The sequence below is a fragment of the Desmodus rotundus genome, chromosome 1 (assembly GCF_022682495.2).
Source record: "Desmodus rotundus isolate HL8 chromosome 1, HLdesRot8A.1, whole genome shotgun sequence".
Classification (NCBI taxonomy): Eukaryota; Metazoa; Chordata; class Mammalia; order Chiroptera; family Phyllostomidae; genus Desmodus; species Desmodus rotundus.
Window position 1 is genome coordinate 64,203,881 of NC_071387.1, and position 22,204 is coordinate 64,226,084.

General features: G+C 40.7%; 1 protein-coding gene across 1 annotated transcript in view; it reads left to right on the forward strand.

Annotated features, from left to right (window-relative positions):
- The window catches only part of SH3GL2 (SH3 domain containing GRB2 like 2, endophilin A1), a 184,735-nt gene that overhangs the window by 905 nt on the left and 161,626 nt on the right, over positions 1–22,204 (forward strand). The gene's annotated exons all lie outside the window — the stretch shown is intronic.

Below are 22,204 nucleotides of genomic sequence, written 5' to 3' on the forward strand. Positions count from 1 at the left end.
GAGCCTTTTAGATCTTGGATGTGGCTATCTGTCTCTATGAGGTTAATAAACTGTGATAATAAAACTTATTTAGATTTTAATAGATTAATCTCAGTGGACTTGGTTGAAGGATTTTATGTAGGAAAAAATAAGTGAATACTTAAAATGTGACCTACATCTTATATAATGAGTATGAGTACTATTTTTTTAATCCTTCTGAAACAGTTCTAGTTTAAGGGATCTTTAGCTAAGGGCTGTGCTGATTTCTTTAAATAGTTCTCATAATCTAGTCTTAAATATTTTTTTCATAGATTAGCCTTAATTAATAATGCACTTCCTGATAATTCCTCAGAAGGAATGAGGCTTTTTCCCCAGGCTCTACAGTAACACCCCTGTTAAAAACCACATCCAGGAAAGATGAGGGTGTGTTTTTCAGAACCTCAGTTAAGTCAGGTTGACAAATGCAGGGTGAAATCCGCCTTGTGTGTGCCCACGTGCCAGCTGTCACAACACGTTTGCCTTTATATACCCCGTTATTTTGGTCAGTTTGGGAGATTAAAGAAACTAAGGCCATTTTAGTAAAAATGCCCTTCAGTGTAATCAGTTTTACTCTTCGAATTGGATCTCTCTGGACCTCTCTGCCAGAAGTGTTTGTAAATGTAAGTGTATTGTTGGTGTAATTTGGAAGGCCTGTCATAACCGTACTTCACATTCCTTCAGATTTACAGAACTAGCATTTGTGCTGCTGGCAGGTTCTCAGGCAGGTCTTCTTTGATGTCACTAGCCCGTTTACTTCAGGTACTTACCACTTCTCTAAAGCAGACCTCAGCACCAAATTTGCCACCATCACATCCTTTTCCTGCTGTTATTTCTGAGGACTTCCTTTGCCAGTCGTGGTGCCCTAAAAGGCCACTAGGAACCGTGGCTTCAGAGTGGGAAAGGCTAAGGCGTGACCCCCCTCCTCTGTTGTCTGTGACCTTGAGCGTTATTTAACTTCTGAATCTGTGCTTGCTAAAGTGCAGATAACATGCATTTCTTAGAATTGGTGTGAACGTAGATGAACTTGTAGAACACACGCACAAAGTGTTCAATAGCTGCCATTAACATTAATAATTTTATTAGGATAAAATACCATCCCTTACATTGGTCATGATGAGCATGAGGAAATTATAGAAGCTAGAAATTTTAGCTTTTTTACCTTAACAAAAACAACCAGAAGTCTCAATTTCAGCTATCCTGAGGTTAGTTACATGTGGCTCTGAATGTTCCGAATACAAAATTGAAATCATAATATGAAAGAACTTCTGAGATCCTTGGAGGAGGTCTGCTTGTGGTAAGATCAGTATTTACCACACTGAATCCAGATGCAGAATCACTGCACCACTTGCTTCTTTTTACTGAAAAGCCTTTTATTTTGTGAAGCAATACACAATCTCTTATCCATTGCTTAAGGTAGCACAGCCTTAGAAAGCCGAAGGTCAATGTTATTCTTCCTGGGCATGCATATGTATTTTGAAGGGTGTGTAAAGCCAGTACTAATATTTGCACATGTCAGAGATATTAGGGGAAATAGCCATATTCTCCATTTACCCCCCACAGCTCAGGAACCTGATCTTACCTACAGAGGAAGCCTTAGGCGCAGAGTTATTGCCCTTTTAAAACGGGTGCTAGATTAGGTAGCCTATGTTTCTAAGCGGCAGATCCCTCTTCAGGCAAATGTTTCTCCTGTTCTTGTGAAATTGAGTTTTTGCTTATGTGAGGAAGGGATGATATTTGTATGAATAAAGCAATATACCTTTAGTGTTTGCCCATTGATTTGATATCTCCAATTATCAAATCAGATGATAATCTGTCACAACTATTGTTGTGATAGATGTGTCACAACTATTCTCTTGGTTTAGAACTGACTGTTTCTACCTTGCTGCTGACACTTATTTTCAATATCTCAGCTATTTGGCCGTGAAAAAATTTTGCCAAATACATTTTACCAGACTGGAAGAGCATATTAAAATAGCAAAAATTGATCACCTTTTTCCATTAATAAACTTTATTACTTTATTGCTCATAAAGATGTAATTTACCCAGAATGGTGCAAGAAAACAAAGTTTATTATACTCACAGATGCTAGAGAGACAGAGTCACTTAACACTGAGAGGGGCCGCATGGGCAGAGGGCCAAGGGAGCAAGCTTGATGAAGCGGGTGGGGAGCCAAGAGCGAGTACGAAGACCCTCGCAAGTGCCGTTGTTGGAGGTCAGGGTGGAGTACCCAAGAGAAGGTGAGGGGGGATTTCCTTGGTGCATTTGAATGTTATTTGGTCAGGGGCAGGGAGAGAGGGGGCGTGCCAACCTTATCACACTGGTGTATTTGGCCGCCTGGGTGGGTGCTCACAGCATGTGTGGGGCATTTTAAGGCAGCAGAAGACAAATGATGAAGTTTTACAATTTTAAAGTACAACTTTTCTCAGTTTGGGAGCTTAGATTTTCTTTATTTCCCTAATCATTTTGAAGCCCAAATGTCCGAGTGATTTATGTGGTCTATAATGGATAATAAGACGAAAATAAGTGCCACGGCTACACCTACTGAAATGTCGTGACTGTGAGCCCCTGCCCTGTGTTTTGCAGACTACCAACGAAGTATGTTTGAGTGGTACTAACGTCAGCTAGGTCTGATGCTTCTGGAATAACTACTGTTTCTGAAGATTTTACATTTAGTGCCACTTCTAAATTCAGAATATGATATTCCAGGATATGGATGATTTGGGCAATCAGATTCCTTTAAAAACTTAGAACACTTCTGAACTGTTTGGTCTTCTGATCTTTTGATCTCTTCTTGTCAGATCCATTTTTCAGTGACCACAATGGAAGTTCTTTTTTAGATCTACTTTTCCACCAGTTCGTTTGGTTGTGTTAACATGAACTTTGAAAGAAGGCCTAATGCTGTGGTTTAACCAGAATGTCTTAATGGATCTGTGTTGCTCAAAGACTGTCTCATTCTCATTTCCTTGCTGCTTCAGGGATCCAGGATGACTAGAGTTCCATACGTGATTTGAGGGTGTATTGGAACAAGAACAGGGGATTTTCATGGGCCAGGCCTGGAAGAGGATTGTTGGGGGCGGAATGCAACGACCCTCAATGACCCTCCCTCATGTGTATCCCCCTCTGGTTGAGTGTCTGTCAGCCTGTCACTATCAAGATGTCACTCCCAAGATGGTTTTACTTTCTATAGCAAAAGGGAGAATTGTATGGTTGGGCTTACTCAAAGTATGTGAATGCCTTAAAAGCAGAGCGTGTCCTTTGGCTGTACCGGGAGGGCACGTCAAAGAGACTGGAGGGACTGGACACACTGTGGCTGTGTAAGATGGCATATGGGAAGGAGCGCACTCTAGGGGCAGAGAATGGCTCTTGGATGACAGCCAGCTAGGAAACAGAGATCCTAGACCCACAGCCTTAAGAACTGGATTCTGCCAACAAGCTGAATGCAGCCAGGAGCCCACTGTAGCTCACACCTTGATTTTTGCCTTGTGAGATTCTGAACAGAGAACCCAGTCAAACTGTCTCTGACTTCTGACTTATGGAACTGTGAGCTAATAAATGGCTATTGTTTTAAACTACTAAATTAGTGACAATCTGTAATGTAACAACAGAAAACTAATAAAGGGAACAATCACTTCTGTTTGTGTTCAGTTGACTGGAACTCGTAACATAGAGTACAACAAAGAAGGGAGGAGGCTGGCAACTGTAGTCTAGTATTGTACCCAGAATGTAGAAGTAGGTGTTGGTAAGAAGCCGGAAGCCTTTGCCATCCCTGTGCCTATAACACATTAATTTATGTGTATGCTTCTGAGTGTGTATGTGTATATGTCCACATCAATCCAACGTAAGTACCTGTGTATGAATTTTAAGTCCACTTTATTGAGTAAATCTTATTACATAAGGGTCAATGTTCCATATGTATTTTTGTAAAAGTACATTTTATATTTTTCAGTTTTTTCCCCACAATGTTTAGATTTTTTGATATTTAGATATTTTTCTCTGGTAAAACACTTTGTTTTGTTGTTGTTGTTCCTGATCAATTTTAAGCAGTGAGGTTGTTTAACTACTTTCTGAACAGCCTCTTAACTTTTAACTTGGTGGGCTGGTAGTACAGTGAGAGCTTCATTAACCTTGGAATGTAGAGACAGTAGAACTATGAAGAGGTTCTTGAGTTATTAGTCTCTAACAAGGCATCGGGGGTTTCTACCAGTGAGAGCGGAGTGGCTGACTCTTCGTGCTGCGTCTGTGTCTGAGCTTGCGGAAGGCCAGCGCCAGCACAGACGCAATGACATGCCTTACCTAGTCTGGGCACATTGGACAGCTACCCGGTAATGTGACGTTGTGTGTTGAGTTGTTTTTGAGAATTGTAGATGAATGTAGCACACACAGTGGTGTGTGTTTGTGATGTTAACGCTGTGATCTTTGACATGATTCATGGATCCAAAGTGCTGAGTGGTTTTCTGGGTGCACCTGGGGAACAGTGCCAGGCATTTGGGAAAGGATGAACTTTGGCACCGAGATGTCCGCTAAGGACTTGTCAGTTGGGCAGTGTGGCTGGGGAGGTAACAGTCAGATGTGGTTCTGTGTCTGAGTAATGAAATAACCCAAACGGAGTCCGGCAGGCAGTGAGTGTGGCGTGGATGCAACTTTCCCCCTTCTCACTCCTGGCGTTTACTGCTCACCAAGGTGACTCTGATGTGCTGCTTCATGCTGAATAAATGCTGTGAACAGTAGCTTGCTGGACATATTTATATTGTTCATGAAAGTGTGCAAGTGGCTACTTCTGGCCATGAGGGACCTGCACACCTAAACTTTTTGCTGCAACTCTGCTCCATAATGTTTGCAGACTGACTGAAGGAAGTGCTTTCTGGAGATGTTCCTCGTCACTGCTGTTACCAAGATTGTACTCATGAGAGCTAATGTTCTGATATCCAGAGATTCTATTCTGCTTCTGTGTTCAAGCCTGCACTTGAGCTTTGTCTCCTGTTACAATTTTTAATGAAATTTAACGAACATAATATTGTTTTCCATTTTCCATTATGCTTTTTTGTGTTCATCTCATCCACTACTCTCTGCATCTTTGGTTCCTTTGAAGCTCACAGATCCAGAATCTTTAGATTTTTCCACACTTTTGGTCATTAGTTCACCTTGAACCCAGTTCCAGTTTTTTAATTTTATTTTTTATTCTTTTATGGAGATACATGTAGTGCTCATCATTGATCTCATCTCTAAATTTCTTGATACAGACATGGGAAGTTTCCTTTTCCTATCCCCAAGAGAAGATGGGACAGATCTTTGTTTCAAAATTTAAATTGTCCATCAAGTACTTTTAATCATTAAAATACATTTATTTCATGTTAAACAAGCTCTTTCTACTGCTTTTTAATGTCTCAGGATCTACACATTTAAAGCATTTTGATCCATTTTTTGCTTGTAACCCATTCATGTGAAAGCATGAGTCCTAACCAGAAAGATTATGATAAAATCTCTTTATCAGTGCATTTCTCTAAATTCGATGACTCACTCTACTTTTATGAGGCAATGAATTATTATGCTGATGCCATGTGATATGTATTAGCTTGCCTTTTATAAGATCTGAATTCTTGGTGTCTGGTGTCGCTGTCTGCTGGTTGCTGCCATGAATGATTCAAGTGAATTTAGACAGTTGACTTTAGATTCTTCCCGTACGGTTGTGGTGGAATAATTTGACTGTTCGCCACATTTGTCAGTTATCTTCATGGCTTTTGGCATCTGCATTCGTGTGTAGACTACTGACTTGACTTTAATTGAAAAATGGATTGTGTCACTTTCATAAATGGAAAACCACTATCACGTATCACAGCGGTACAGGGAATTACCACGCGTAAAGGGGTTGAGCCCTAGATACCCTCGCTGGAGTAATGCTGTAAGCTTGGAGTGTATTCGGCTGCTGTTAAAACAGGATTCACAAATGTTAGACAAGCAGTAGACATCCTAACGATACAGTGAGACATTTTCCTTCATTAGATCAGAATGACTGAAAGAAGAATAAAGCAATTGTTATCCTCATTGAGAATACAATTCTGCACCAACTGATTGTTCAAAACTTGCCTGTCTCACAATGTAACTATATAAATGGTTAACCATTTTCTGACCATCTTGGGATTTTCTGCTCAGGACAAGGGGATTAGATTATGTGTAATAGAAGGGGTCATACACTGAGTCATCTGTTCTGTGCCTAATGTCTGGAGAAGAAGTGGAGTTGTACTTCAAGAGAAGCTTTCATCATTTCAAAAATGGTGAAAGACTACCCACTATCAGTTTATGTAGAGCATGAACAAGAGGGTCCTGGGAGAAGAAGCTCAGGGATTTCAGATGTCCTGCTAGTTTCTCATTCTGAGGACTCGTGAGACCCCAGACAAGTCACAGCTCACTTGATATGAACACCCCCTTTCCCTGCAAAATCCTCAGTTTCAAAGCTGAGGTAATGTGGTCTTGCATGTGAGTTTAAGTTCTGACATTTTATGCATCTGGTCTTGTCCCACTCTGATTCATATCTAAGTGTATCTATAGTTATCTTTCTAAATAACAAACCTAACGTTGCTTCTCTGCTTAAAGCTCTTCAGTGGCTCCTTATGGCTCCCAGCATAAAGCCCTTAAAATCCCATAAAGGAGTTGGGAGCATGACCTGACCCCTGTTTACAGATCTAGTCTCACCCCTCACAGCTCTTTATGTGTGTGATTATCTTCTACATCCATACTGATTGTCTTTTACATCTTCCCTTTGTATCACACAGCTGTTCCTGCTTTCGAGCCTTTGCACCATGCTGTCCTCTTTGTGGAAATTCCCCCTTCTTTTTCTTGTGCTTGATACTTGAGCAATCATTACATCTCTTTAAGGTCTCATCTTGATGATTTCTTAAGGAAGTTTATCCATCCTTCCCTAGGTGAGGGTCAAATGCCCTTCCATGTGCAATGAAAACTGCCCTTAGTATTTCTATTGAATGTGGTGCTTGGCCCACGGCACTGCCAGCATCAGTTTCCTTGTTGGCATCCCCCAGGTGGGTGTAAAGGAAGGGGTTCTGTTCTTCATTGTGTCCTTAATGCCTGTCCGATGGTGGGCATCCGGTAGGTGTTCATTGGATGAATACATCCTCTGTGTTTCTTTCTCTATCTATCTATCTGCCTGTCTGTCTATCTATCTTTCTATCTATAGAGTTATCTTGTATATATTTTTTTAATTTGCTTATTTCTGCTTAAAAATACATTGGATATTTTTTAAAGTTAATTTAGAAGTTAAATTAAAAACTGTAAATCTGTAAATTTAAAATAGACTTCTTTAATTGTAAAAATGGCTACATGGCTAGGCATCATTTTAACCCATTAACTACCCATAATGACTGTGTAAGGGCATTCTTCCCTCTGTTTTACAGAGGAGGACACTGAAGCACAGAGGGGTTAAGTAAGTAGCCGAAGGTTACACAGCTTCAGGGGCAGAGCCAGGATTTTAATTTAGACCATCTGTTTCAGAGCTGGTAACTGCCAGTAATTTTCAACTGTGAGTTCTATTCCAGCCTTAAATGTCAAACCAAGAAATATCTTCAAGCATGTAGTAGTCAGTAAGATAAAGGTGAACACCTTAATAGAAGAATTAGAAAAGAATATGGAAAGGCAATGTATGAAAGAACTGCAAGTGGCCAGGGTACAAACAACACACATCGTGGACCTCAGACAGCAGCGTACGGCATTTTTCACCGTTTACACGGGCACAGATAAAAGGATGAGAACTTTCCGAGTTAGCAAGGGTGCGGGGGTGTGGTTCTCCTTCGATGGTGGGCGTGTGAGACACTTCTGGAGATCGGCGGTGCTCTTCCTTGTCATTATGTTTTCAGGAATCCATCCAAAGAAAATAAATATATACGCATGCAAAACTTGTGCACACAGTTGTTTACTTCAGTAGGTATTGTAGTGAAAAACCGGAAACAACCTGAAGGCCAGAACGATAGGGGATAAGGAAGGAAATTACGGTGTGTCTAGCAGGGGGTCCCACCCACAGCCCGTGGGCCACAGCTATCCAGGATGGCTATGAGTGCGGCCCAACACAAAATCGTAAATTTACTTTAACCCTTGTTTTGCTCATCAGTTTTTATTAGTGTTGTGTATTTAATGTGTGGTCGAAGACAACTCTTCTTCTTCCAGTGTGGCCCAGTGATGCCAAATGGTGGGACATCCGTGCATAAGCCATTTTACCCATGGGGCAGTATTTGTGTAGGGAATATTCATTGATTATTGCTGCGTGAAAAAAAGCAGGCCATAAAACAGATGTGCCATAGGCCTAATATTGGGAAAAAAGGATCTATCATAGTAACTAAAATACACTGAGAATTTATGTGCCAGGCACTGTGCTGTATTGCTGTACAATTTTTTTTTTAAATTAACATTTAAACAGCGATTTTTTTTCCTGATCAGTAACCTTATGGATGAGGAATTTGTTTCTACGTTTTCTTTCTTGTGTTTTGTGATATTATATATACGTGTGTGTATACACATACACACACACACACACATGAATGAATTTTCTTTCCACTCCATCATCTATACTTATTCCCATCTCCACATTCCTCAGGTTATACTGAAAACAAGGAATAGAAGAGCATTTCAAGCCATCCCTGGGGTTGGGAATAAGCTTAGCTTGCAATATTAGGCATTTAGCTTCAGACTATTTAGAACACCTGCCTCACCCTCCATGGAACCCCAGATTGAACTGTTGCTTGGGTTTCTTCTGAATAAAACATTGCTGCTTTTCTTGGTTCTCTTCTTAGATGCATCGTAGATAAGTGTAGATGCATCACAAATAAGAATGTTACTAATGACTTTTGGTGGCATTTCTTTTAAATGAAGATTCCCCCCCCCCCAGATCTCTAATCTTATTCTTAGGATTATTTATTTTGTATAAAGAGAAAGAGGTGGCTAGCACACGTATAGCATGGAAGAGCACTTCTGCAAGATATTCTCGGTAATTTGGTGCTAAGTGTTCAGCTTTGTTCTTAATCCTTATACCGGAAGTCTCTGGGTGCCTGTCACCTCTTCACTTTTCCACAAAAGGCTTGCAGGCACTGCCACCCCAGCAAAGGAGAATGAGTGAGGTGGAGGTACCCTGAGAAGCCAGGAGACATTCCTGGTGGTCCCCTTTAACCATGAATGCAGAGGTCTGTCAAAGGCCTTGGGTGAGCTTCTATTTTGAGGACAGAAATGTAAAATTTAGGAAGCCATGGGTGGAAAAATAATACCCCCTGCTGTCTATCCCAAACAAAAAAGAACAAAGCAGAGGAAGTGCTGCCGTGAGACAAGGCCTCAGTAATGAGGTGGGCAGGCCGCTGTCAGCTTCCTTACAGAGAGGACGCGTCTGGCGGGGTCCGCTGGAGCACTGAGGCCACTGCTGCTGCCCGGGCACAAGTGTGCCTTTATGGATGGCCTGGCTGTCTCTGGGGCCTGGCACTCTTTAATGGCTTCAGTGACAAGTGCTTCGAGCTCTGAGACAAATAAATAGGCTGTGGAGTCATTTTCTGGAGTAAAGCTTGTTTTCTCAGCCTCTGCAGAATCTCTCCAAATTTCTGGAGCCAACATTAACTTATGAGTTGAGAAAGAGCATGGAGATTCTGGTTCAAGAAATTCAGAGTAATAAACGATGTTGCTGTTGAGTTACAAGTATGGCCATGCAAAGGCCTTTAACCATTATGTTTTGTGCTCTTGATTTAATATCACTTATATATTCAGTATATTTAATACACAGGAGATGCCTCTTCATGTAATAATTAATGTCTCTCGGATGAGCAACATTGTTCAGAACTGGGGCTCCTGAAACTGGAAAAGCCGTTGTTCATGCTGTCTGTCACCTACCAGACCCAATGAGCAGAGACGGGTTGAATCTTTAGGGGTGTTTTATTCAGATGGCCGGCGATCTGAGAAGATGGTAGGTTGGTACCCTAACTGCCTTCAATTCCATTTTAAACTGACCCTTTCTATAAGAAAGAGAAAAGTGTAAGTAAGGGGTTCAGAATTCAGGGGGAAAGCTAATTAGATAGAAAACCGCAGCATTCTTTCATCTGTGTCCTGGCCGGTGGTCTTCATCTGTGCCCTGAGTGACGGACATCTCACCCTGGAGGACAATGGCTCAGATACCATCCTGATTGCATGCAGGTTTATTAGCTATTACCTAAACTAAATTTTTTCCAACTTTGAGCCCCCTATCACTCCTATGTGGGGAATAGACTTTATTTCAGTTTACTCTCCCATTTTGACTTTTTAGGTTTTCTGATTACAATGACTTCTTTTTACATTGTGCAATCTCACATTTTGTATCAAAGTTACTAGTCAGGTAGAATTCTCTTTTCGGATGCCAAACCTGTCCCTGTGAAATATTGACACTTGTCACCATGTCAGTTTTTGAAATGCCGTGGGAGTTCCTGAGACAGCCCACTGCTCAGCAGCTCCCCTACCCCATCTGGTCCAACCTATGACCCCATCAGAGGCACATTACCTCCGTGATCCTGACTGCTCTCCCAGTGTTCCCCGCTCTCTCTGGCCAGGTCACGTCTTGGCCAGGGTGATGTTTTCAAAACCTGAATATGTCCTTGCTACTTCTGGTTGCAAAGACCAAAATTCTAAATAGTGAGCTGCAAGGGCCTGACCCTTGCCTTTCCACCCTGATTTAGTACTAGTTGCCCCTCACACCAGGCTCTGGTCATCCATCTCTCTTACAAACAATGGGATCCTTGCTAAGTTCTGGGTATAGAGAAGTGAATGAAATACTCATTCCCTGCCCTCAAGGAACTGGCAGTGTAGTGTAGAAGACAGACCACTAATCATGCAAATATATAATTAGACATGGTTGCAAGTACAGCAGAGGAGCACTAGGGCACTGTGACGTGGAGGTCAGACCTGACATTGGGTTGTGGGGAGAGATTACATGCATGTGGAAAGGTCGTATCAGGGGCCAGGGAAATTCTTACCAGCAGAGATAATTCCAGATTTGAGATGGGTACTGTTACTTGCATATAAAAAACAACAGATGATGGTTTCACAGATACCTGCCTACTTTAATTCAGAGAGGATAGCCTTGAGGATAAAGAACTACTTGTGTTTTACTGAAGCTAAGATCTTGGAATATCTCCTGCTGGAAAAGTTGCCGTTGAATGAATAAGGTTGTACGATATGGTTTACATCATTATCTTTCTTATCAAAGACCACATCTCTGGCTTTTCAGAAGTGGGTGGTCTTGGAGTCTCACTCTGAGAATGTGAATTTAAACTGAGAAGTCGAAGGTGAGAGAAACCAGTCCTTCGTGACATCGCACAGGAGCGCCCCCAGAACAGGCAGAGGTGGGGCTCTGCAGTCAGGCCCTGTGCCTGGATTGACTGCCCACCCTCCCGTCATCCTGAGGACACCTCACCCCTACTCGCACGTCAGCCCTGAATTTGTGTTATGTCTTAGAAGCACCTGCTCTAATCTGCTGGATTAGATGAGTTTCCCCTTAATTCATTTACTGTGGTTTGTCATTGTGCATTAATTATGTGGCTGTTTGATGAAATATCTCTGTCTCCTTCATTGTTCTCTGAATTCCTAAAGCCCAGAATCAAGTCTCTTTGCTTCCTTTTGGTGTTGATGATGAGCATAAGTAACATGTATATACTGCTTACCGCTTAGTTTAATCCCTTGAAAACCCTTTGAGGCAGGTACCATTATATTCATTTTATTGACGAGGAAACCAAGGCACAGGGAGGTTCAGGGCTTTATCCAAAGTAAGTAGCCATTTGCTAATTTGTAGAGGGAGAATGTGACTCTGGCAATCCATCCTTTGGATTCTGGAATAGACTTTAAATTGATCACTTAATTCATTTATTCATAATTTTTTGATCCACTCATTTGCTGATGGGCACTAAGGTTGCTTCCAGTACTTGGCTATTGTAAATTGTGCTATGAACATTGGGGTGCATAGGTTCTTTTGGATTGGTGTTTCAGGGCCCTTAGGGTATAATCCCAGCAGTGGAATTGCTGGGTCAAAGGGCAGTTCCAGTTTTAGTTTTCTGAGGAAATTCCATACTGTTTTCCATAGTGGTTGCACCAGTCTGCATTCCCACCAACAATGTACTAGGGCTTCCTTTTCTCCACATCCTCTCCAACATTTGTTTGTTGATTTGTTTATGTTGGCCACTCTGACTGGTGTGAGATGGTACCTCATTGTGGTTTTAATTTGCATCTCTCTGATGGCTAGTGATGCTGAGCATCTTTTCATATGTCTCTGGGCCCTCTGTATGTCTTCCTTGGAGAAGTGTCTGTTCAAGTCCTTTGCCCATTTTTTAATTGGGTTGTTTGTCTTCCTGGAGTGGAGTCGTGTGAGTTCTTTATATATTTTGGAGATCAGGCCCTTGTCTGAGGTATCATTGGCAAATATGTTTTCCCATACTGTTGGTTCTCTTTGTATAAAAATTATGGTCCATTTACACAATGGAATTCTATGCAGCAGAGAGAAAGAAGGAGCTTATACCCTTTGCAACAGCATGGATGGAACTGGAGAGCATTATGCTAAGTGAAATAAGCCAGGCAGTGAGGGACAAATACCATATGATCTCACCTTTAACTGGAACATAATCAACAAAAGAAAAAAGCAAACAAAATATAACCAGAGACATTGAAATTAAGAACATTGTAACAATAGCGAGAGGGGAGTGGGGAGGGGGTAGTGGGGAGAGGGGTGTATAGGAGCTACTATAAAGGACACAAGGACAAAATCAAGGGGGAGGGTAGAGGTAGGGGAGGGAGGTGGGTTTAGCTGGGGTGGGGTGGAGGGAAGGGGAGAAAATGCAGACAATTGTAACTGAATAAAAAGAAATAAATTAATTAAAAAAATAAAAATAATAATTCATTTATTCAGTCAATGGAGCAGAATAGAAAGTCCGGAAATAATTAGTACAAGTATATTGTGCTAATTTGGTATATGATAAAAGCAGAATTTCATACCAGTGAAGAAAAGAATGGAATATTTAGTAAATCATGTTTGGATAGTTATCTGTTAATTTGGAAAAGAAAATAAAACTGGATCCTTTTATCACGTGTTATACTAAAGTAAATTCTAGGTGGCTGGAAAATATGAAGGTTAAATAGTGCAGAAGAGTAAAGAAAAATATGGTTTCTCTTGAGCTGCAGAAATATTGTACTTTCCAAACATGATCAATAAGTTTTAGAGACCACAGAAGAAAGGGTTTTTGCTACATAAAAATGAAGAATTTCTGAGTAGCCAAAGCATCCCAAATATCTAAAGTACTAATGGGATCAGGCTATTCAGCGTACAGTTAAAAACCAAAATGCACGAAACCCAGTTTTGGGAAGAGTGTGGAACTGAGGGTCACTCTCCTGTTCCTCCTCTCCGGGAGACATTAGGCAGCGCATCAGTGTGTAGCCTCTGTCTGATCAAGTACTTCCTACACGTTGTCACAAGTAGGGGAGGAAAACTGGAGATGTAAGCAAAGACCTATGTTCAAAATTCATCACTGTATTAATGGAAGTGAAATATGGTACAATCATGCAATGGAGTTCTGTGCAGCCATTAAAAAGGAGGTAATCTCGGTCTATTCACATGGACACCTTTCCTGGATACACTTGGGGCAGAGAGCAGATCTTAGCCAGGTCTAAGTATAGCATGAAACTTCATGTAAAATTGTGGGCGCGGCCTGTACCTAAATGTGTGGCTGCATGGCAGCTTGAAACAAGATACACAATGTTAATATTATCTGTAAACATGGGAAACTTTTGAAAGTTTTCTTTTTCTGATTTATATTTTTATTGTTATTCTATTAAGGTTGTCCCAACTTTTCCCCCTTTCCCTTGCTCTGCCCAGTCCATTTCCCTCTTCCATAGTCAGTCTGCACACCGTTGTCCGTGGGTCATTCATTCACGCTCTTTGACTTGTGCCTTCCTCTTCTTTCCAGTATTATCCCCCTCTCCCCTCCCCTCTGGCCACTGTCAGTCTGTTCCATGTTTCCATGCCTGTGGTTCTATTTTGCTTGTTTGTTTGTTTTGTTCATTAGATCCCTCTTATACATGAGATCATATGGTATTTATCTTTTGCTAACTGGCCCACTTTACTTTGTATAATATTCTCCAGTTCCATTCATGCTGTTGTAAAAGGTAGAGTTCCTTTTTTCTTTCTGCTGCGTAGTATTACATTGTGTAAATGTACCACAGTTTTATGATCCATTCATCTTCTGATGGGCACTTAAGTTGTTTCCAGCACTTGTCTTTTGTAAATAGAGCTGCTGTGAACATAGGGGTGCATAAGTTTTTGAATTGGTGTTTCAGGATTATTAGGGTATATACTCAGCAGTGGAATCACTAAGTCAAAAGGCAGTTCCATTTTTAATTTTTTGAAGAATTCCATACTGTTTTCCACAGTGGCTGCACCAGTCTGTGTTCCCACCAACAGTGCACTATGGTTCCCTTTTCTCCACAACCTTATCAGCAATATTATTTGTTGCTTTAGTAGTGATGGCCATTCTGACAGGTATGATGTGATATCTCATTGTGGTTTTAATTTGCATCTCTCTGATGGCTAGTGATGTTGAGTACCTTTTTATATGTCTACGGGGCACCTGTATGTCCTTCTTGGAGAAGTGTCCATTCAGGTCCTTTGCCGATTTTTTAATTGGATTGTTTGCCTTCCTGGTTTTCAGTCATATGAGTTCTTTGTATATTTTGGAGGTTAAACCCTTGTCTGATGTATCAATGGCAAATATATTTTCCTATATGGTTGGTTCCCTTTTCATTTTGATGATGGTTTCTTTAGCTGTGCAGAAGCTTTTTAGTCTGATGTAGTCCCATTTATTTTTTCTTTTATTTCCCTTGCCCTAGGAGATATATTGGCAAAAATATTGCTGCTACATGGTATCTGAAATTTTACTGCCTATGTTTTCCGCTAGGACTTTTATGGTATCACAACTGACATTTAAGTCTTTTATCCATTTTAAGTTTATTCTGGTATATGATGTAAGTTGGTGCTCTAGTTTCTTTTTTTTTCTTTTTTCTTTTCTTTTATCTTTTTCGCATGTACCATTCCATCTCTCCCAACAGCATTCATTGAAGAAGCTAGTTTTACTCCATGGCATGCTCATGACCCTTTGTCAGATGTTAACTGACCATAGAGACATGGGTTTATTTCTGGGCCCTTATTCTGTTCTATTGATCTATGTATTTGTTCTTATGCCAGTACCAGGCTGTTTTGATTAGTGTCCTTGTAGTATTGTTTTACATCAGGCGTTGTGATCCCTCCAACTTTATTCTTTCTCTAGATTGCTGAGGGCATTAGGGGTCTTTTTTGGTTCCATGTAAATTTTTGGAGTGTCTGTTGTAGATCAGTGAAATATGCTATTGGTCTTTTAATACAGATTGAAGTAAATCTATAGATTGCTTTGGGTAGTGTGGATATTTTAATGATATTAATTCTTCCAATCCATGAACAGGGCATGTACTTCCACTTATTTGTATCTTCCTTAATTACCTTCTTCATTGTTCTCTAGTTTTCTGACTATAGGTCTTTTATCTCCTTAGTTAAGTTTATTCCTAGGTTCTTTATTTTTCTTGTTGCTATAGTAAATGGGATTTTCCCCTAGTTTCTGTTTCTGATATTTCATTGTTGGTGGACAAAAATGCCATTGATTTCCAAATATTAACTTTGTATCCTGCTACTTTGCCAAATTCACTTATTAGGTAGAGTAGGTTTGTTGTAGAGCCTATAGGGTTTTCTATGCACACTATCATGTCATATGCAAATAATGTCAGTTTTACTTCCTCCTTTCCAATTTGGATGCCTTTTGTTTCTGTTTCTCATTTGATTGCTGTGGCTAGGACTTACAGTACTACGTTGAGTAAGAGAGGTGAAAGCGGACATCCTTGTCTTGTTCCTGATCTTAGTGGGAAAGCTCTAAGTGTCCATTGAGTATGATGTTGGCTGTAGGTTTCTTGTATATGGCCTTTATTATGTTGAGGTATGTTTCCTCTACTCCCACTGTGCTGAATATTTTTATCATAAGTGGGTGCTGGATTTTATCAAATGCTTTTTTAGCATCTATTGATATGATTATGTGGTTTTTGTTCTTCATTTGTATTATGTGCTGTATTAGGTTTATTGATTTGTGTATATTGTACCATCCTTGCATCCCTGGGATAAATCACACTTGATCATGGTGTGTGATCTTTTTAATGTATCATTGGATCTGGATTGCTAACATTTTGTTGCAGATTTTAGCATCTATGTTCATCAGAGATACTGGCCTGTAATTTTCTTTCTTTGTTGTGTCTTTACCTGGTTTTGGAATTAGGATAATACTGGCCTCTTAAAAAGAGTTTGAGAATCTTCCTTCTTCTTGAATTTTTTGTAATAGTTTGAGAAGATAAGAGTTCTTTAAATATTCGATAAAACTTGCCTGTGAAGCCATCTGGTCCAGAGCTTTTGTGGGCTGGGAGTTTTTTGATTACTGCTTCAATTTCACTAATTGTTAATGGTCTGTGCAGGCTTTCTGCTTCTTCTTGACTCTGTGTTGGAAGATTGTATATTTCTAGAAATTTATCCATTTTGCCCAGGTTATCTAACTTCTTGGCGTATAGTTGTTCATAGTAATTTCTTACAATCCTTTGTATGTCTGTGGTATGGGTTGTAACTTCTCTTTTGTTTTTTATTGTATTTATTTGGGTCCTCTCTTTTTCTTTCTTGATGAGTCTGCTTAACGGTTTGTCAATTTTGTTTATCTTTTCAAGGAAAAGGAATCAGCCTCTGGATTCATTGATCCTTTGAATTGTTTTTTAGTCCTTATGTCATTTAATTCTGCTCTGATCTCGATTCTGTCTGTTACATTTTTAAAGATCTTGTTTCTTTAAAAAATACAATGAGCATATATCTTTCCAATAAAGAAAACTGTCCAGGAAATGACAGTAAATAGGTAAAATTGTATATCTTTATTTTTTCAAACCTGAACAGTTTTCTAGTTCACGAATAAAAAAAAATAAGGTATTTGTTATCCTTTTGTAAGTACTACTTAAAATCTTATAATGCTTATTTCTGGCTCCTATAAATGCTACTCCCACTTTCGGCCTTCCCAGCCACAGAATTAGGAGCATTTGAAACATTCTGGGGACTGAACAGAAGGTCAGACACAAAGAAGAAAGTGGGGTTCAGAAGCATTTTCATTAAAATTGCATGAATCCTGGAGTTTATTCCACAGCACAAAGCCTTCCTGCAGGAACCAGAGCCGTTTCTCATTGAAACACAGCTTTTTAAGCATCACTGTTCTTAAATTCTTATGTTTTTAATTAAACAACCTATATTCTTTGCCTTAAAAGACAGGATAAGACAAAAGAGGAAAACACCACCACCCCCAAGGTGTCAAAGACGGGAGCATAATGTTGAAGGGAGAATTTCAAATGAACCACCTACACACACACCTCCCTTAGAAACAGCGCAGCTGGTTCAGAATCTGATCTTTTCTCAGATCTTCAGAGCAGAGTTTAATAAAACATTAATTATGTAGCAGCCCTCCACACACTGTAAACAGGGATGATCTAGCTGCATAATTTTGCTAATGATATATCCAGAGAATGCTACTTCTATCTTACTGTGAGATATCTTTGTTCTTTACTTACTAGGGTTATGCTGATTTCAGAACTTAAAAACAACAATTGATAATCAACCCTCCATGTGACTCGATAAATCTGTAACACTATTTTGGATTTTGTAGGGAATGGACTTTAAAGATTGGTTTTACGATAATGCACAATGTGGAATAGATGAGGAATCTCTGGAAGACAGAGCGGAGGGAAGAAAGGGATACATTGTCTGTGTAGGTGAAAAAGGCCATGTGAATCGAGAGTCCAGTTTGTAGAGGGTGGAGATTGTAATATGTTGCTGGAGCTGCCGGAGGTAATGGACCGCTATTCATTTTTTCTGTAATTTTTTCATTATCTCTGTGATGTCCATCGTGACCTCTTTTTCTTAATCATTGTGTCCCTCAGTATTTTGAACCATTGCACACAGGCACCACCCAAGCTTTTCCTCGGCGCCTCGTGTTCGGTGGTGTTTCTCGTCTTACTGCACCTCTCGACCTCTTCACTGAATAGTCAGGTCCTGTTGCTGGTGGGTGTGCCTGTCATGCAGAGGTTTGTTTCTTTTTGGTTGTTGAAACCCACGTTGTCTTTTTTTTTTCATTATTTTTTTAAATTTTTATTGTTATTCAATTACAATAGCCAAGTACTGGAAGCAACCTAAGTGCCCATCAGCAAACGAGTGGATCCAAAAACTATGGTATATTTACACAATGGAATTCTACGTAGCAAAGAGAAAGAAGGAGCTTATACCCTTTGCAACAGCATGGATGAAACTGGAGAGCATTATGCTAAGTGAAATAAGCCAGGTGGTGAGGGACAAATACCATATGATCTCACCTTTAACTGGAACATAACCACGTTGTCTTAAGTGATACTGTATTCTTTAATCTGAACCAATCTGTTACCAAAGGATATTTAAGAAAGTAGGTGAAAGGTGGAAAAAAAAATAAACACAGGGCTTAATATTTAGAGGATATTTTTATATTCAAAAGCAGCTCACCGTTTTCCATGAAATAGTTGGGTGTAATTATTGGTTCATGTTGCCGCTTTTGGTGGTTTTTCCTTAAAGAACGAAATGCTGGTTTTAACTGTGTGTGCATGTTTGGTTCTCCAGGTTTATGGGAGTGGTTATTTTGTCTAATGGCTATAGGGATAGTATTTCCTTTTATCTCTTGTAAAGTAACATTTTTAGCCATTACAGAAGTCCTTTTTCTACATAACCTTTAGAAAAGATGAACTTACATTTAAAAATAAACCATGACAGTAATTAAATTTAAAATTATTTTAGAATTATAGGAGGAAGCCATTGAATGGAAAATGACGGTGCTATTTTTTAGGTCCTCTGAAATGCTTAAGGAGAGCTAGAAGTAAATTTTTGAGATTGTTTGGAGTGGTGCAGTTTATTTGGTGACTTGTTGAATCCTCTTCCTGTCCCCCGCCCTGAACTTGGGATATGGTTGTTGGGGAAGAGAGTCTCATTGTGGGAAAGTCTTCATGTGTCTGTAGTGGTTTTGATTCTGTCAAATAGTTGTAAGTAGTTCTATGTCTAGTATTTATACAAGAGAAATAGTCAAGCTTGGGAGTCATGAGTTGTATTTTTGGGCTGGAAATCTTACAGATAATTTCACATAAGGGAAGCTGAGACATCACCATTTTAAGGTCATTGCAGAAAGAACTTCTTGTTTAACTTAATGAAACCTCACTCTTCCTTCCCAGGCTATGTCTCTCACCTTTTGAAAACCACATTGGCATTATTTACAAAGAGTGCTAAAAATGAAGAGCTCTGTTTATCGGATGGTATGACTTAAAAGAGGAAAAGACAGCAGAATGGCAATCATATATCCTTGACATCCTCTGGACTCAAGGCAGGATGCTCTTGGCACCCTGGTGCCCTTCTGTGGGATCAGGGTAGCTAGAGACAGAAATGATCTTAATTCGTGGGACCTAGACTTGAAATGGGGTGCTGGGCTCCAATTTTTTTAAGTTGCTTGCGATAACCTTTGATGTTCCCAGTGCAAGCAAAGTGGGTCTGCCCTGCCTCTCTCCTGCTCTGAGGCTTGGCTTTTTCCGTACTACTTCAGCCCACTCGGCTCTTCTGCAGCCTTCCTACACCTGGCTGTCCTGCCTCCCACAAGATGCTGCATCACATGCAGGGGCATTTCTTGTCCTTCAGTTTATTTATCTGAAGAACCTAGTCAGTGGAGTGTCAGTTTGATTGCTGTTATCTGAATTTTTTATTTACTTAGGGAGTCTGTGACATGTCACAGTTGAAATCAATTTTATGACTAGGTTATAAGGAAGCATAAAAACTACTTTCTCTGATTTGGTACATTTTGGCCAAAACATTTCTTTTGTGTGTGACTTTAGCTTCTCTCTTTTCAAGTGTTCTGTAGTGTATTCTGCTATAGAGGCCATCGGCCACCTTATCCCTTTCTCCCTTGCCTGCAGCTGATGGACAGGTCTGACAACTCAAAAATGGTGCATCTTGCCTTCCGCGTGAGACTCGAACCCTCATAGAGGGAGTGGTCCCATGTAGACCAGGCAGGGAAAAAAATAAACATTGATTTGCAAGGAAGGATTATAAGCAATGGTAACAAGACAGTTGACTGTCATAATTTCTCCTTTCTTCCACTTTTTTTGGTGGGGTGGGATGGGGTGGCAATGGAGTAGGGACATGTAGGAAACACCTGAACCAGAATGAAAAATTTCTTGTAGGAATAACAAAGGACTTCTATAACTGACTTTTTTGGTTCAAACTGACTACAGGGTCACTAAAAGAAGTCCTACAGCTATTCTAGAAATTGATGGGCTATCAAGAAAACTCCACCTTAAATTCCACATAAAGTGCACTCAGCTTTGCCTCATGGTGGCGCATTTTGGAAGAGTGTTTTCCTCAGGTAGCATGTGTGCATTTTCTTCAGTGATGGCAAAGAGTCGTATTAGCGATGCGAGTCTGGACTCTGTGACTGAGCAGGGCTGTGAGTGACTCTGATTCCCACGACTGGTACAGAGTGTCCGGGCCTGTGATTACACAGCTCGGCCCAATTCAGGAAGGGCAAAGAGTTCTGATTTGTTTGGGAGAAGTCTCCTGATATGATAAGAAAAATTTTGAATATAAATTGAATCCATTTTGCCTCGCCAAAAGCCCAGATTTACCTGTATACCCATGTTCATAGCGCCATTAACCACAATAGCCAAAGGGTGGAAGCAAAATAAGTGTCCATGACAAATGATTGCATAAACAAAATGTAGTGTGTCCACACAGTGGAATATTACTCAGCCTTAAAAAGGAAGGGATTTCTGTCACATGCTATAATGATGAACTTGAGGAAATTAGACTAAGTGAAATAGGCAGTCACAAAAAGGCGAACACTGTGCTCCCACTTAAGTGAGGCACCTAGAGGAGCTACATTCATTGAGACAAAGTGAAATGGTGGTTGCCAGCGACTGGGGGTGGGGAGGGGGAGTTAGCAAATAATGGTTGGGGAGTTCCGTTGGGACATGAAAAGCGCTCTAGAGGTGGATGGTAATCATGACTGTACAGCAGTGTAAATATGCGTGATGCCGCTGAACTGTACACTTAAACATGTGTAGTGCGGTAAATTTTATGTTATACATACTTTACCACAATCAAAAAAAAGCCTCAGTGAATCATTCTGACTTTTCTCTGGTCACAGTGCAGTGTGGCTCTCCTGGGTCTATGATTGGTGCTGGGGAGGAAACAGTGAGCAAAGCTATTGGCTGGGAGGACCTTAGTCATTATCTGCTCTCTCATTTTATAGTGAGAAAGCTGGGTCTCAAGTGCGGTGATGTACCCTCTGCATGGGCGGGCGTGGTCCCCCAGGCTTCTCACTCACCCAGTTTTCCCTGGAGGCAGCGCGCTGAGAGATTATTAAGAGGTGGGCGGCAGTGTCATAGTACCCGGGCTGCACTCTGACTCTGCTGCTTTACCCAGGGTCACACAGATGGTTAAATCTCTAAACCTGTTTCCACATCTATGAAATGGGAATCCTGTGGGTATCCCATGAGGTTGTTGTGAGGATTAATTGAGCTGCTCCATATTGGGCACTTAGCATGGTATTTTGGCATGCAGGAACAAATGAATGTTCGCTGTTGATTATCATCATTGTCGCTGTTCCTAGCTTCTGCTGCAAGGAGGCTTTGGAGCAGGTTTGGGGCTTGGGACTTAGCGGTAACCACGTGGTAGCTCTCTGTCCTCGTAAATCAGTGTGTGACGTAGGGTGGATGGATTGCTTGTCTCACTGTGGTGGTTGCAAAGGAAGGAGTACCTGACGGAGCACTTGGTTCGTGGTGACAAGCTCAGTCAGTTTTAGTGGTTAGGGGGCTGTCACCACAGGCAGGAGGCCCCACATCTACAAAGTCCTGGTTCAAGAGTAGTGCTGAGAGCAGTCTTGCTCAACTCTGATTTTGGGCTGAGGGTGGAGGCATGTTCTCACGAGCCTACTTCCCACGGTCTCCGGAGGAAGGGGCCACTGACTCTTCCACGTCCTCAGAAGTTGGTCAGCCTGCAGGTGCAGCTTGGCTTAGTGCGAGGCAGGGG